We start from the raw sequence: 10,309 nt of genomic DNA on the forward strand, positions 1-10,309 counted from the left end.
GCAGGATTTCTCAGTGGCCTTGCAGCCCAAGTATGTGGAGTCTTCAGCAATAGGGTCTTGCCATCTATTCGTGGTGGGAAACCAGGAAACCAAGGGCCTCGGCAATGGCCTATATTTTTAAAATCTAATTCTTTAAGGAATAGAGAGTGTAGCTGTTAATGTTGCTCAGTGGTACACAATAGACTATTTATTATTACTAGTTTTTTTTTAGGTTGAGTCTTGCTGTAGCCCAGACTGTCCTCAAATTCACTCTGTCGCCTCAGGATGGCCTCAAATTCGTGGCATCTCAGGAGAAGCAAGTCCTGCTGCTGTGGTCCTCGAAGACAAGCGAGCTGTCTGCAGGGTGGGGTGACCAGGGCTGAGAGCTGTGAGCTGCTGAAGGTGCCACCTCCTGTTCCAGGCAGGGACTTGCTTCTCCTGAAATGCATGCTCACAAGCCCATGGGTTTAGCAGGCACAGGCCCTGGGGTCCCAGACAGTTCTCACTGAAAGTCTCTATTCACACTCACCACAGTCCCTCTCTGATCTTTCAGGTGACTAAGGCACATTTTCAGTTACTGGGGAGCTCAGATAGAAAGGCAATTGTGAAGCAAGAGACAAAAAAAAGCTCACAAGCCAGGCATGGTGGAACATTCCTATAATTCCTGCACCCAGGAGGAAGAGGTAGGAGGATCACTATGAGTTCAAGGTACCCTGAAACTACATAGTGAATTCCAGGACAGACCTTGTCTTGAAAAAAAGACAAACATCGGGAAACCAGGCAAATTTAAAATGATACATAATTTAAGACAAAGACACATTGTGAAGCCAAGTATAGTGATGTTGGCTTGGAATCCCATAACCTGGAAGGTAGAAACAGAAAGATCAGAAGTTCAAAGTCATCCTCAGCTACAATGACGTGTTCTAGCCTTGCCTGGAGCAGGTAGTATTATATCAGGCACATGGGAGGAGGGAAACATAGGAGAGAGTCATGTCTTTTGATTTAGAGGTCAGAAGAAGGATCATGCTCCACAATGGAAGTCTTCAAGCAATGCATATGACTCGAATACTAGGAAATAGAAAATGCGCTGGCTGGCACGTGCTTGTAACTGTTGTAACTGCTGAGTCATCTTCCCAGCCCACTGGTTATTTTATTTTATTTTATTTATTTTTGTTTGTTTGTTTTTCGAGGTAGGGACTCACTCTAGCCCAAGCTGACCTGGAATTCACTATGTAGTCTCAGGGTGGCCTTGAACTCATGGTGATCCTCCTACCTCTGCCTCCCGGAGTGCATCACCACGCCAGACTTTTTTTTTTAAGGTAGGATCTCACTCTAGCCCAGGTTAGCCTCTACCTCAAATTGATCCTCCTCCTACTTCTGCATCCCTGGTGCTGGGATTAAATGCATTCACCACACCCAGCTTTTTTTTTTTTTTTTTTTTTGAAACAGGATTCACATGCCCTAGGCAGGCCTCCTCAAGATCATTAGGTATCTGAGAATGACCATGAATTTGTAATCCTCCTGCTTTCTGGGATTTCAGGAGTGGGCCATTATACTTGCTGTATGCAGTGCTAGGGCTCAAACCTAGGACTTTGTGCATGCTAAGCAAACACTACGAACTGAGCTTCAGGGCTGGAAAGATGGCTTAGTAGTTAAAGTACTTGCCTGCAAAGCCTAAGGACCCAGGTTTGATTCCCCAGGACCCACATAACCCAGATGCACAAAGTGGCACATGCACCTGCAGTTTGTTTGCAGTGGCTGGATGTCCTGATGTGCCCACGGTTTTTTGTTTTTTTTTTTCTCTCTCTCTCTCCCTCTTTCTCTCTCTCAAATAAATAAATAAAAATAAAATATTTTTAAAAAATTGGAAAACAAAACAAAACAGAAAAACCAACTGAGCTTCAGCCCTGAACTACAGGCTTAGGATTTTTGCTGAGACCTGAAAAGGGGAGCTCTGAAGAGGAAATGAGAAGAAAATTATATTTTCTGAGTTAGATCTCAGAAAATGGAGTGCTGAGCCCAGGCGTGGTAGTGCAGGCCTTTAATCCCAGCAGGGGAGAGGCAGAGGTTGGAGGATTGCCGTGAGTTTCCTGCCACCCTGAGACTACATAGTGAATTCCAGGTCAGCCTGGACCAGAGTGAAACCCTACCTCGAAACACCAAAAAAAAAAAAAAAAAAAAGAAAAAAGAAAAGAAAAAAAAAATGTTTTCAAGGTATGGTCTCACTCTAGCTCAGGCTGACCTGGAATTCACTATGTAGTCTCAGGGTGGCCTTGAACTCACGGCGATCCTCCTACCTCTGCCTCCCGAGTGCTGGGATTAAAGATGTGCGCCACCACGCCCGGCTAGAAAACAATTTTTTTAAAAAAGAAAAGAAAAAGAAAGAAAGAAAATAGTGTTTAACAGTAAAGATGTGTAGGCAGCTCCCGCCTTGGTTTCCAGAACTGCTTGGCATTAGACCTGAAGCCTTAGGGGTGTGTCAGAACAGTCCAGTAGTTTAGCCAAAAACCCCATGATGGGGGCTGGGGATTTGGTCAGTTGGTAGAAAGTTCACCTTGCATGCACCAAGCTCTGGATTTGATCTCAGCACTTCATAAAGGGTGGTAACATGGCCTACACTTCTTTTTATTATTATTATTGTACTTATTTAGTTAGTTAGTTATTTGAGGGAGCAAAAGAGAAAGAGGCAGACAGAGAGAGAGTGAGAGAATGGGCATGCCAGGGCCTCCAGCCACTGCAAACGAACTCCAGATGCATGGCACCACCTTGTGCATCTGGCTTATATGGGTCCTGGGGGATCAAACCAAGGTCCTTTGGCTTTGCAGGCAAACACCTTAACCACTAAGCCATTTCTCCAGCCCCCACACTTCTAATTCAAGCTCTCAGAAGATGGAAGCAGGGGATCAGAAGTTTAAAGTCATTCTCCTAAGGAGCTCCAGGTTAGCTTGGGACATATAAGACCCTGCCTCTAATTTAAAAAAAAAAAAAAAAGTGCTAAGAAGAGGAGGAAGATCATGTGGCATGCTGCAGTGTGGAAGAGTCTTTAGAAAATTATGGTACGTGGGCTTGGAAGTTGGCTCAGCAGCTAAAAGTGTTTGCTTGCAAAGTCTGCTGGGCTGGTTCCATTTCCCAGTACCTGCACAAAGCCAGATGCACAAGGTGACACATATGCATCTGGAGTTCATTTGCAACAACAAAATGCACTGATGTGGCCATTCTCTCACTCACATTTTCTCTCTCTCTCTCTCTCTCTCTCTCTCTTCACTCTTCACGAATTAATAAAGGTCCTAATATAATTACAAGGTTTGTGCTCACTTTGGCAGCACATACACTACAGTTGGAATGATAATTATAAGATTTGAGTCCCTTGATTAAAAACAAGAAATTTTGAGCCAGCTAATTAATTGGTCTGCTTATCTGAATGTGTTTCTGCAGAAATGTAGAGAGCTGGCAATAGTGATGCCATGTTACCAGCCTTAAGGACAGTTGAGGTCGTTAAGGTCCCTGAAAATGGCTACAAAACCTTAATGTTGAAGCATTTTCATAAGACTTAATTTTAATGTAACTTGTTCTAAGTTTAATGAAATCTAAGAATTAATAAATTGCATATTTAAAAAAAATTAAAAAAGAAATTTTGGATGGAGAGCTTGCTTAGTGGTTAAGATGCATGTGAAGCCAAATGAGTCAGGTTTATTCCCCATTACTTACATAAAGCCAGATGCACAAGGTGCCACATGTATCTGGAGTTCATTTGCAAGTGGCTAGAGGCTCTGGTATGCCCATTCTCTCCACCTCCCTCCCTGCGCTTCTTTTTCTCTCAAATGAATAAATAAATAAAAATTTTGAAAATTAATTTGTGCTATTGGAAATAAACCAGTCATACCATGATATACACATATGATTCCACTTCTCTGAGGTATTCAGAAGAAACCAATTAGTGGAAACAAAAAGAATTGTGATTATCAAGTGTGTTGCAATGAGGTTTGCATTGCTGGGGGAAAAATAAAACACCCAACCAACAGCAGCTTGTGGGGGAAAAAGGTTTGTTTTGGCTTACAGACCTGAGGGGAAGCTCCATGAAGGCAGGGGAAAATGATGGCATGAGTGCGGCGAACCCCCTGACCAGCAGGAGAAGAACGACCAGCAAACGAAGATCCTTCTTGATCACACTTTATTGGAGAGCCTCTTGGTTAACAGGAAAGCTGATGGCGAGGGGCAAGGGGTGCAGGAGTGTAGCTGCTTTTATAGGGCAGAATACTATGGGGCGCCTGCTGATTGGCTGCCATAGGCTCACCCGCCCAAACAGGAGCCACGGGATAGGCTCAGGACAAGGTGCTGCCCAAATAAGGAATTGTTTACCTCAAGACTGGCAGGAAGCTAGCGCCATTTTGTAATGGCGTCTGCATTGGCTCCCTACAGATCCCCCTTTTTTATTAACTTATGGCATAGCTCAGAAAAATAGCCATCTTCCCGATCAGGTCCGCACCTCATGATGTGTTGACCGATCAAGGGAAGAAGTTCAACCTCCCCTTCCTCAGTGCAATGGGACAGGTCCCCTGAGAGTGCAAAGGCGGCGGTCAAACGAAAGCTACCAGATCCCTGCCCATCCTCGTGCAATGGGTACTCTGAGACCCTGAGGGTGCAAGGGCCAGGGGAGCTATTTGCCTTTTAAAGCTGACAGCCAAATTTGGGGGGAGGAACCACTTTCCAAGGCAGCGAGCGCTTGAGAAATGACCATCTTGTCTCTCTTGGTCTGGGTTCGCAGGCGGCAAATCAACCAGAGGCAAAGTACGCATCCTCCCAGGCAGCACACTAGGAACATTCCCACTCCTACCCCTTCCTTAAAATGACAGATAGCAGGAAGCATTGGTGTAATTACTAAAAGAGAAGTTACTAAGAACGAACAGAAACAGTGGATGAACACATGCCGGCGCAGGGGCAAAGGAAGTATTCCTCCCACAGCCATGTCCAATGTCATTAACACCCCCAGATGTATTGAGGCGCTTCCAAGACGCCCCTTCATCTTGTGTTTCTTTCTCTTCCACTTGATTCTCCGTATGGAGGGTCCCAGACACATTATTGCAAGCTACAAGTCCTCCTTGTAACAGTACAAAGGGTATAAAGTCCGTGCAGCTGCCATTTTTCCCACACAAAATCCACTTTGAAAATGGAGTTGTAAAGAAGCGAGGGAAGACCATGGCAGAATGGAGCACCAGCATAGGTTTGGGAAAGGTTGACAGAATACCCCAACGTGGCTCTCCTTTAATAGATTCCAGGCACAGGAGGAAGATTGTCCACAAGACCTTTATCATCTCTGCCCTGATGGACCTTACTGTCTTCTGGACCCTCCTCTGGAGATCGCTTGACTGTCCTCACCATCCGGGCTGGAACCCAATGAGGGGAATCCTGTTCCTGTGGAAAAACACAAATAGCTCCCCTGGATCTTATTACAACAAGATTCGGTCCTTTCCATTTATTATCTAAGACATCCTTCCACATCACCATCTCATTGGATGATTGAATCACATGTTGACTGTGCCTGTCAGCTGCAGATTTATTATTATTATCCAAGATTAAAAAATTAAGGGTAAAAAGGGCTAAAGACACTCTTTCCTTGGGAGTTGCATTTTCCGCTATACCCCCTTTTTGTTTAAATAAAAGAGCTTTTAGACTTTTATTGGCTCTTTCTACTATACCTTGACCTTGTGGGTTGTAAGGAAGGCCAGTGGTATGAGCAACCTGCATTTGGGCACAGAAGGCTTGAAAGCCACCAGATGAGTACGCTGGGCCATTATCAGTTTTTAGGCAGTGTGGCTTTCCCCAAGCAGCCCAGGCCTCTAGGCAGTGAGTTTTGACATGAGAGACCTTCTCACCTGCCAATGGTGAGGCAAAAATAATACCTGAGCATGTGTCCACTGAGACATGTAGGTATTTTACTTTCCCAAACTCTGGAAGATGTGTTACATCCATTTGCCAAAGGTCTCCAGGACATAGGCCCCGAGGGTTAACACCCACATGTGGGGAGGGTAGAAAGGTAACACAAGACTGACAAGATTTTACAATGTCTCGTGCTTCATTTCTAGAAATAGAAAATTTCTTTCTCAAGGTGTTTGTAGGAACATGATATAGTCTATGGAATTCAGTAGCTGAAGCTTTTGTATCTTCCAGAGAAATCATGGTGAGCCTAGTGGCCAGGTCCACGAGGTCATTAGCCTGTGATAAGGGGCCAGGCAGTAGTGAATGCGCCCAAATATGAGTTACATAAAAAGGGCAAGTTCGCTGCAAAATTAAAGACTGAAGTTGTAAAAGAATATTAGACACTAGACTAGCAGAGCGAACCGAAGCGGCAATCTCTAGGCCAGCAACCGCATTAGCTACATATAGGGAATCCGTGAACAAGTTAAAAGAAGTAGAGAATGTCCGAAAGACCTCCAAAACAATTAGGCATTCAACAATTTGAGGGGAATCAGGTCTAAACATTCTTACAACAGGCTCCGAGCCCTGTACCAAGTAGGCCCCACGACCAGACTTTGAACCATCAGTAAAGATGGCAGGGGCTGATGTAATAGGCTCTTGAACAGTGATTTTAGGAAAATACACCAAATTATTTTTAACAAAAGACAAAATAGGGCTCTTTGGGTAATGATTATCTATGACATTTGGGAAAGCGCACATGAGAATGCTCCAGTCATCCACAGTGCCAGACAAGACCTCTACTTGTTCTTTAGTATAAGGAATGATAAGCTTGTCAGGCAACTTTGCAAAGTGTATTAAGCAATATTTAAGCCCCAAACAAGCCTGTCGGGCTACCAGCTGTGGAAAATATTGGAGTGCGGGCTCCCAAGGAGTTTTTTTCCTTTTTTTTTTTTTTTTCTTCTTTCTCTTGAAGCCATAATAGAAGCCCCTCCTAGCGGAGGCCAGCCGCAACCAGGTTTTTGTTTTAATGAAGCGGCATGTGTCCCCAGGGGAGTTATGGGGTGGGGGTGCGGAAGGCTCTATCGACTGTAAAGGACCACACCCTTGGCCTTGAGGCCCCTTTGTCCGCTCCCTTTTATAACAGGCGGTGGCCTCCTTTAGTCTTTCCTCTTCCCCTTTAAATAATTTTTCTTCTTCCTCCTCTGCAGAATCGGAGCTAGCCTCCTCATCTGTGTTAAGTACATTTAAATGTGTAAGCTCCTTAATGGGAGGATAGAGCCTGTTAAAGGCTCCTCTTTCCCCCTGGGGGGGGGGGGACAATTATAGATTTCACCTGTTTCTCTGAGCTCATCTTGTAAACCTTTTTCTTTGTTTAATCCCTTCTTTCTTATTTTTTTTCTTTTTCTAGGCCTAGTTTTTGACTCCCCCTTTGAATCTGACTCAGAAAGGCTATCCTGATGTCTTGCGAGAATTTCTCGTCCCCTTCTCATAAGTTCTATGTGGTTTTTTTGAGAATTGCCCATGTTGCGCTCACAGCAAACGATAAGGACAATAAACCACACAGGAATGAAAATAAGAAGGATCAGGTAGGGATCTAAGTGAAAAAACATTATGACTGGGGATGACTTACCGACGTCTTCCTTACCGACGTCTTCCTCTCCGTGTGTCAAGTTCTGGATCCTCTTCGGCCCCTCGCCCGGTGACCACAAAGCACCCGGCGTCCCGGGTTGCGGCGAACCCCCTGACCAGCAGGAGAAGAACGACCAGCAAACGAAGATCCTTCTTGATCACACTTTATTGGAGAGCATCTTGGTTAACTGGAAAGCTGATGGCGAGGGGCAATGGGTGCAGGAGTGTAGCTGCTTTTATAGGGCAGAATACTATGGGGCGCCTGCTGATTGGCTGCCATAGGCTCACCCGCCCAAACAGGAGCCACGGGATAGGCTCAGGACAAGGTGCTGCCCAAATAAGGAATTGTTTACCTCAAGACTGGCAGGAAGCTAGCGCCATTTTGTAATGGCGTCTGCATTGGCTCCCTACACATGAGCAGTGGGTGGACATAACCTCCTGGCCAACACCAGATGGACAACAGCAACAGGAGAGTGTGGCAAACATTGGCAAGGAGAAGGTGGCTATAACACCCATAAGCCTGCCTCCAACAATACACTGCCTCCAGGAGGATTCATCCCAAATTGCCACCAGCTGGGGACCTAGGATTTAGAAAACCTAAGTTTATGGGGGACTTGAATCAAACCACTACAAGGGGCTAGTGGGAAAGCAAAATAGAAAACTGTTTAAATTTTTGTGGAGTTTCAAATGTTAAAAGTAATGAGCGAGGCGTGGTGGCATACACCTTTAATCCCAGCACTTGGGAGGCAGAGGTAGTTGGATCGCCATGAGTTCACAGCCAGCCTGAGAATTCCAGGTCAGCCTAGGCTACAGTGAGACCCTACCTCGAGCCCCCCCAAAATAAAATTTTATATATATATGATGAAGTCCCAGAGATCTGCTTCACAACAATGTGAATATACCCAACACTACTGAAATGTACACTTAAAAGTGAGGTAGGAGGGCTGGAGAGATGGCTTAGTGGTTAAGCACTTGTCTGTGAAGCTGAAGGACCCCGATCAAGGCTTGATTCCCCAGGACCCACATTAGCCAGATGCACAAGTGGGCACACGTGTCTGGAGTTTGTTTGCAGTGGCTGAAGGCTCTAGCATGCCCATTCTCTCTCTCTGTCTCTCTGACTCTCTCTCTCTGTCTGTTGCTCTCAAGTAAATAAATAAATAATAAACAAAAAAAAAATGAAGTAAGAGACTGGGTGTGGTGGCACATGCCTTTAATTCCAGTACACAGGAGGCAGAGGTAGGAGGATTGTCATGAGTTTGAGGTCACCCTGAGACTACATAGTGAATTCAGGTCAGCGTGAGCTAAAGCAAAAACCAAAAAATAAAAATAAAAATAAAAAGAGAGAGTGAGAGAGAGAGAGAGATAGGGCTGGAGAGATGTCTCAGTGGTTAAGGCACTTACCTGCCAAACCTAACAATTGAAGTTCAATTCCCAGTACCTACATAAAGCCAAATGCACAGAGTGGTGTGCATCATCTGGAGTTCATTTGCAGTAGCTGAAGCCCAGATGTGCCCATTTTCTCTCTCTGCCAGTGCATTCCTTTTATCCCAGCACTCAGGAGGCAGAGGTAGGAGGATCACTGAGTTCAAGACCACCTTGAGACTACATAGTGAACTCCAGGTCAGCCTGGACTAGAGTGGAACTGTACCTCAAAAAACCAAAAAGAGGACTTTTCGTTAAGATGGCTGCATAGGAATCACACCAAAGCAGCCTAGGGAAGAAAACAAAACAAAACAAAACAAAAAAACATCAAAATATACTTTTTTAAGGCTGGAGGGATGGTGTGGCAGTTAAGATGTTTTCCTGCAAAGCCAAAGGATCCAGGTTTGATTCCCCAGGACCCACATTATCCAGATGTACAAGGGGGTGGTGCCCATGATTACTGGAGTTCATTTGCAGTGGCTGGAGGCCCTGGTGTGTCCATTCTCTGTGTGTGTGTGTCTTTCTCTCTCTCTCTCTCTCTTTCTCTCCCTCCCTCTCCCTCTTTCTCTGTCAAATAAATAAATAAACAAATGTTTTTAAAATACACTCTTCTACTAAATAGTGATGATGTATAAGAAATTATCAACCACAGCAGAGAAGTAGGAGAGATCCAGAGCATCTAGAGCCCACAGAAGCAGGCAGAAGTGGCTCCAGCAACAGCAGAACCAGGTCTGCAAGGCTGTGGCTGCCAGGCTTGGCCTGAGCTGCAGGAAAAGCCAGGTGAAGGGATTCTCCACTCACAACAGCATCCTCGCAAACTTAAAAAAGATCAAGGGTGGACAGCAGGGACTAGCAAAGCAGCTCATGAGGAAAAGGATCACAAGGATCAGAAAAAATTCAGCCACCATCCACAGCCTCTCCTCCCTCTACTGCCAGCGCAAGCACCAGAGACCTATAGAAGGGAGCTCACCTACAGGCCACCCAGCATAGTCAATCAGAGCAGTGAGTCACCAACCCAGCCAGCCTACCTAAGTCCACAGCACAGCAAAGAGTAACCCAAGCCAGTGCGCAGCATAATTGAGACCAAAGACAGCCCAAAAGGTAACTGGGATTACACCAGGTCAGTACCCACCAAATAAGCCTAATAGGTTTTTATCAGAAGTGATAATTGCACCTCTCATGTCAGGGTAAATTATATGTTAAATCTGATGAATGGTTCAATTTGCCATTCTTAAATAAGCTATATTTTGGGCTTGTCATTTGTTGCTTCCTGATGTACACTGCCTTTTTCTCCTCTTCTGTCATTCATTGGGGAAGAGTCTCACTTGGTCACAAGCTGACTTTGGAACCCTCTACAGACCAG

The 10,309-nt window shown here is 45.1% G+C and overlaps 1 non-coding gene across 1 annotated transcript; it reads left to right on the forward strand.

The window, feature by feature from the left end:
* The first annotated feature begins 3,368 nt into the window (after positions 1 to 3,368).
* Positions 3,369 to 3,501, forward strand: LOC123457879. Its single transcript, XR_006635237.1, has one exon. It is a non-coding gene; the product is annotated as a small nucleolar RNA SNORA33 (small nucleolar RNA).
* The last annotated feature ends 6,808 nt before the right edge of the window (positions 3,502 to 10,309 follow it).

This window comes from Jaculus jaculus, chromosome 1 (genome assembly GCF_020740685.1).
Source record: "Jaculus jaculus isolate mJacJac1 chromosome 1, mJacJac1.mat.Y.cur, whole genome shotgun sequence".
NCBI classification, from domain to species: Eukaryota; Metazoa; Chordata; class Mammalia; order Rodentia; family Dipodidae; genus Jaculus; species Jaculus jaculus.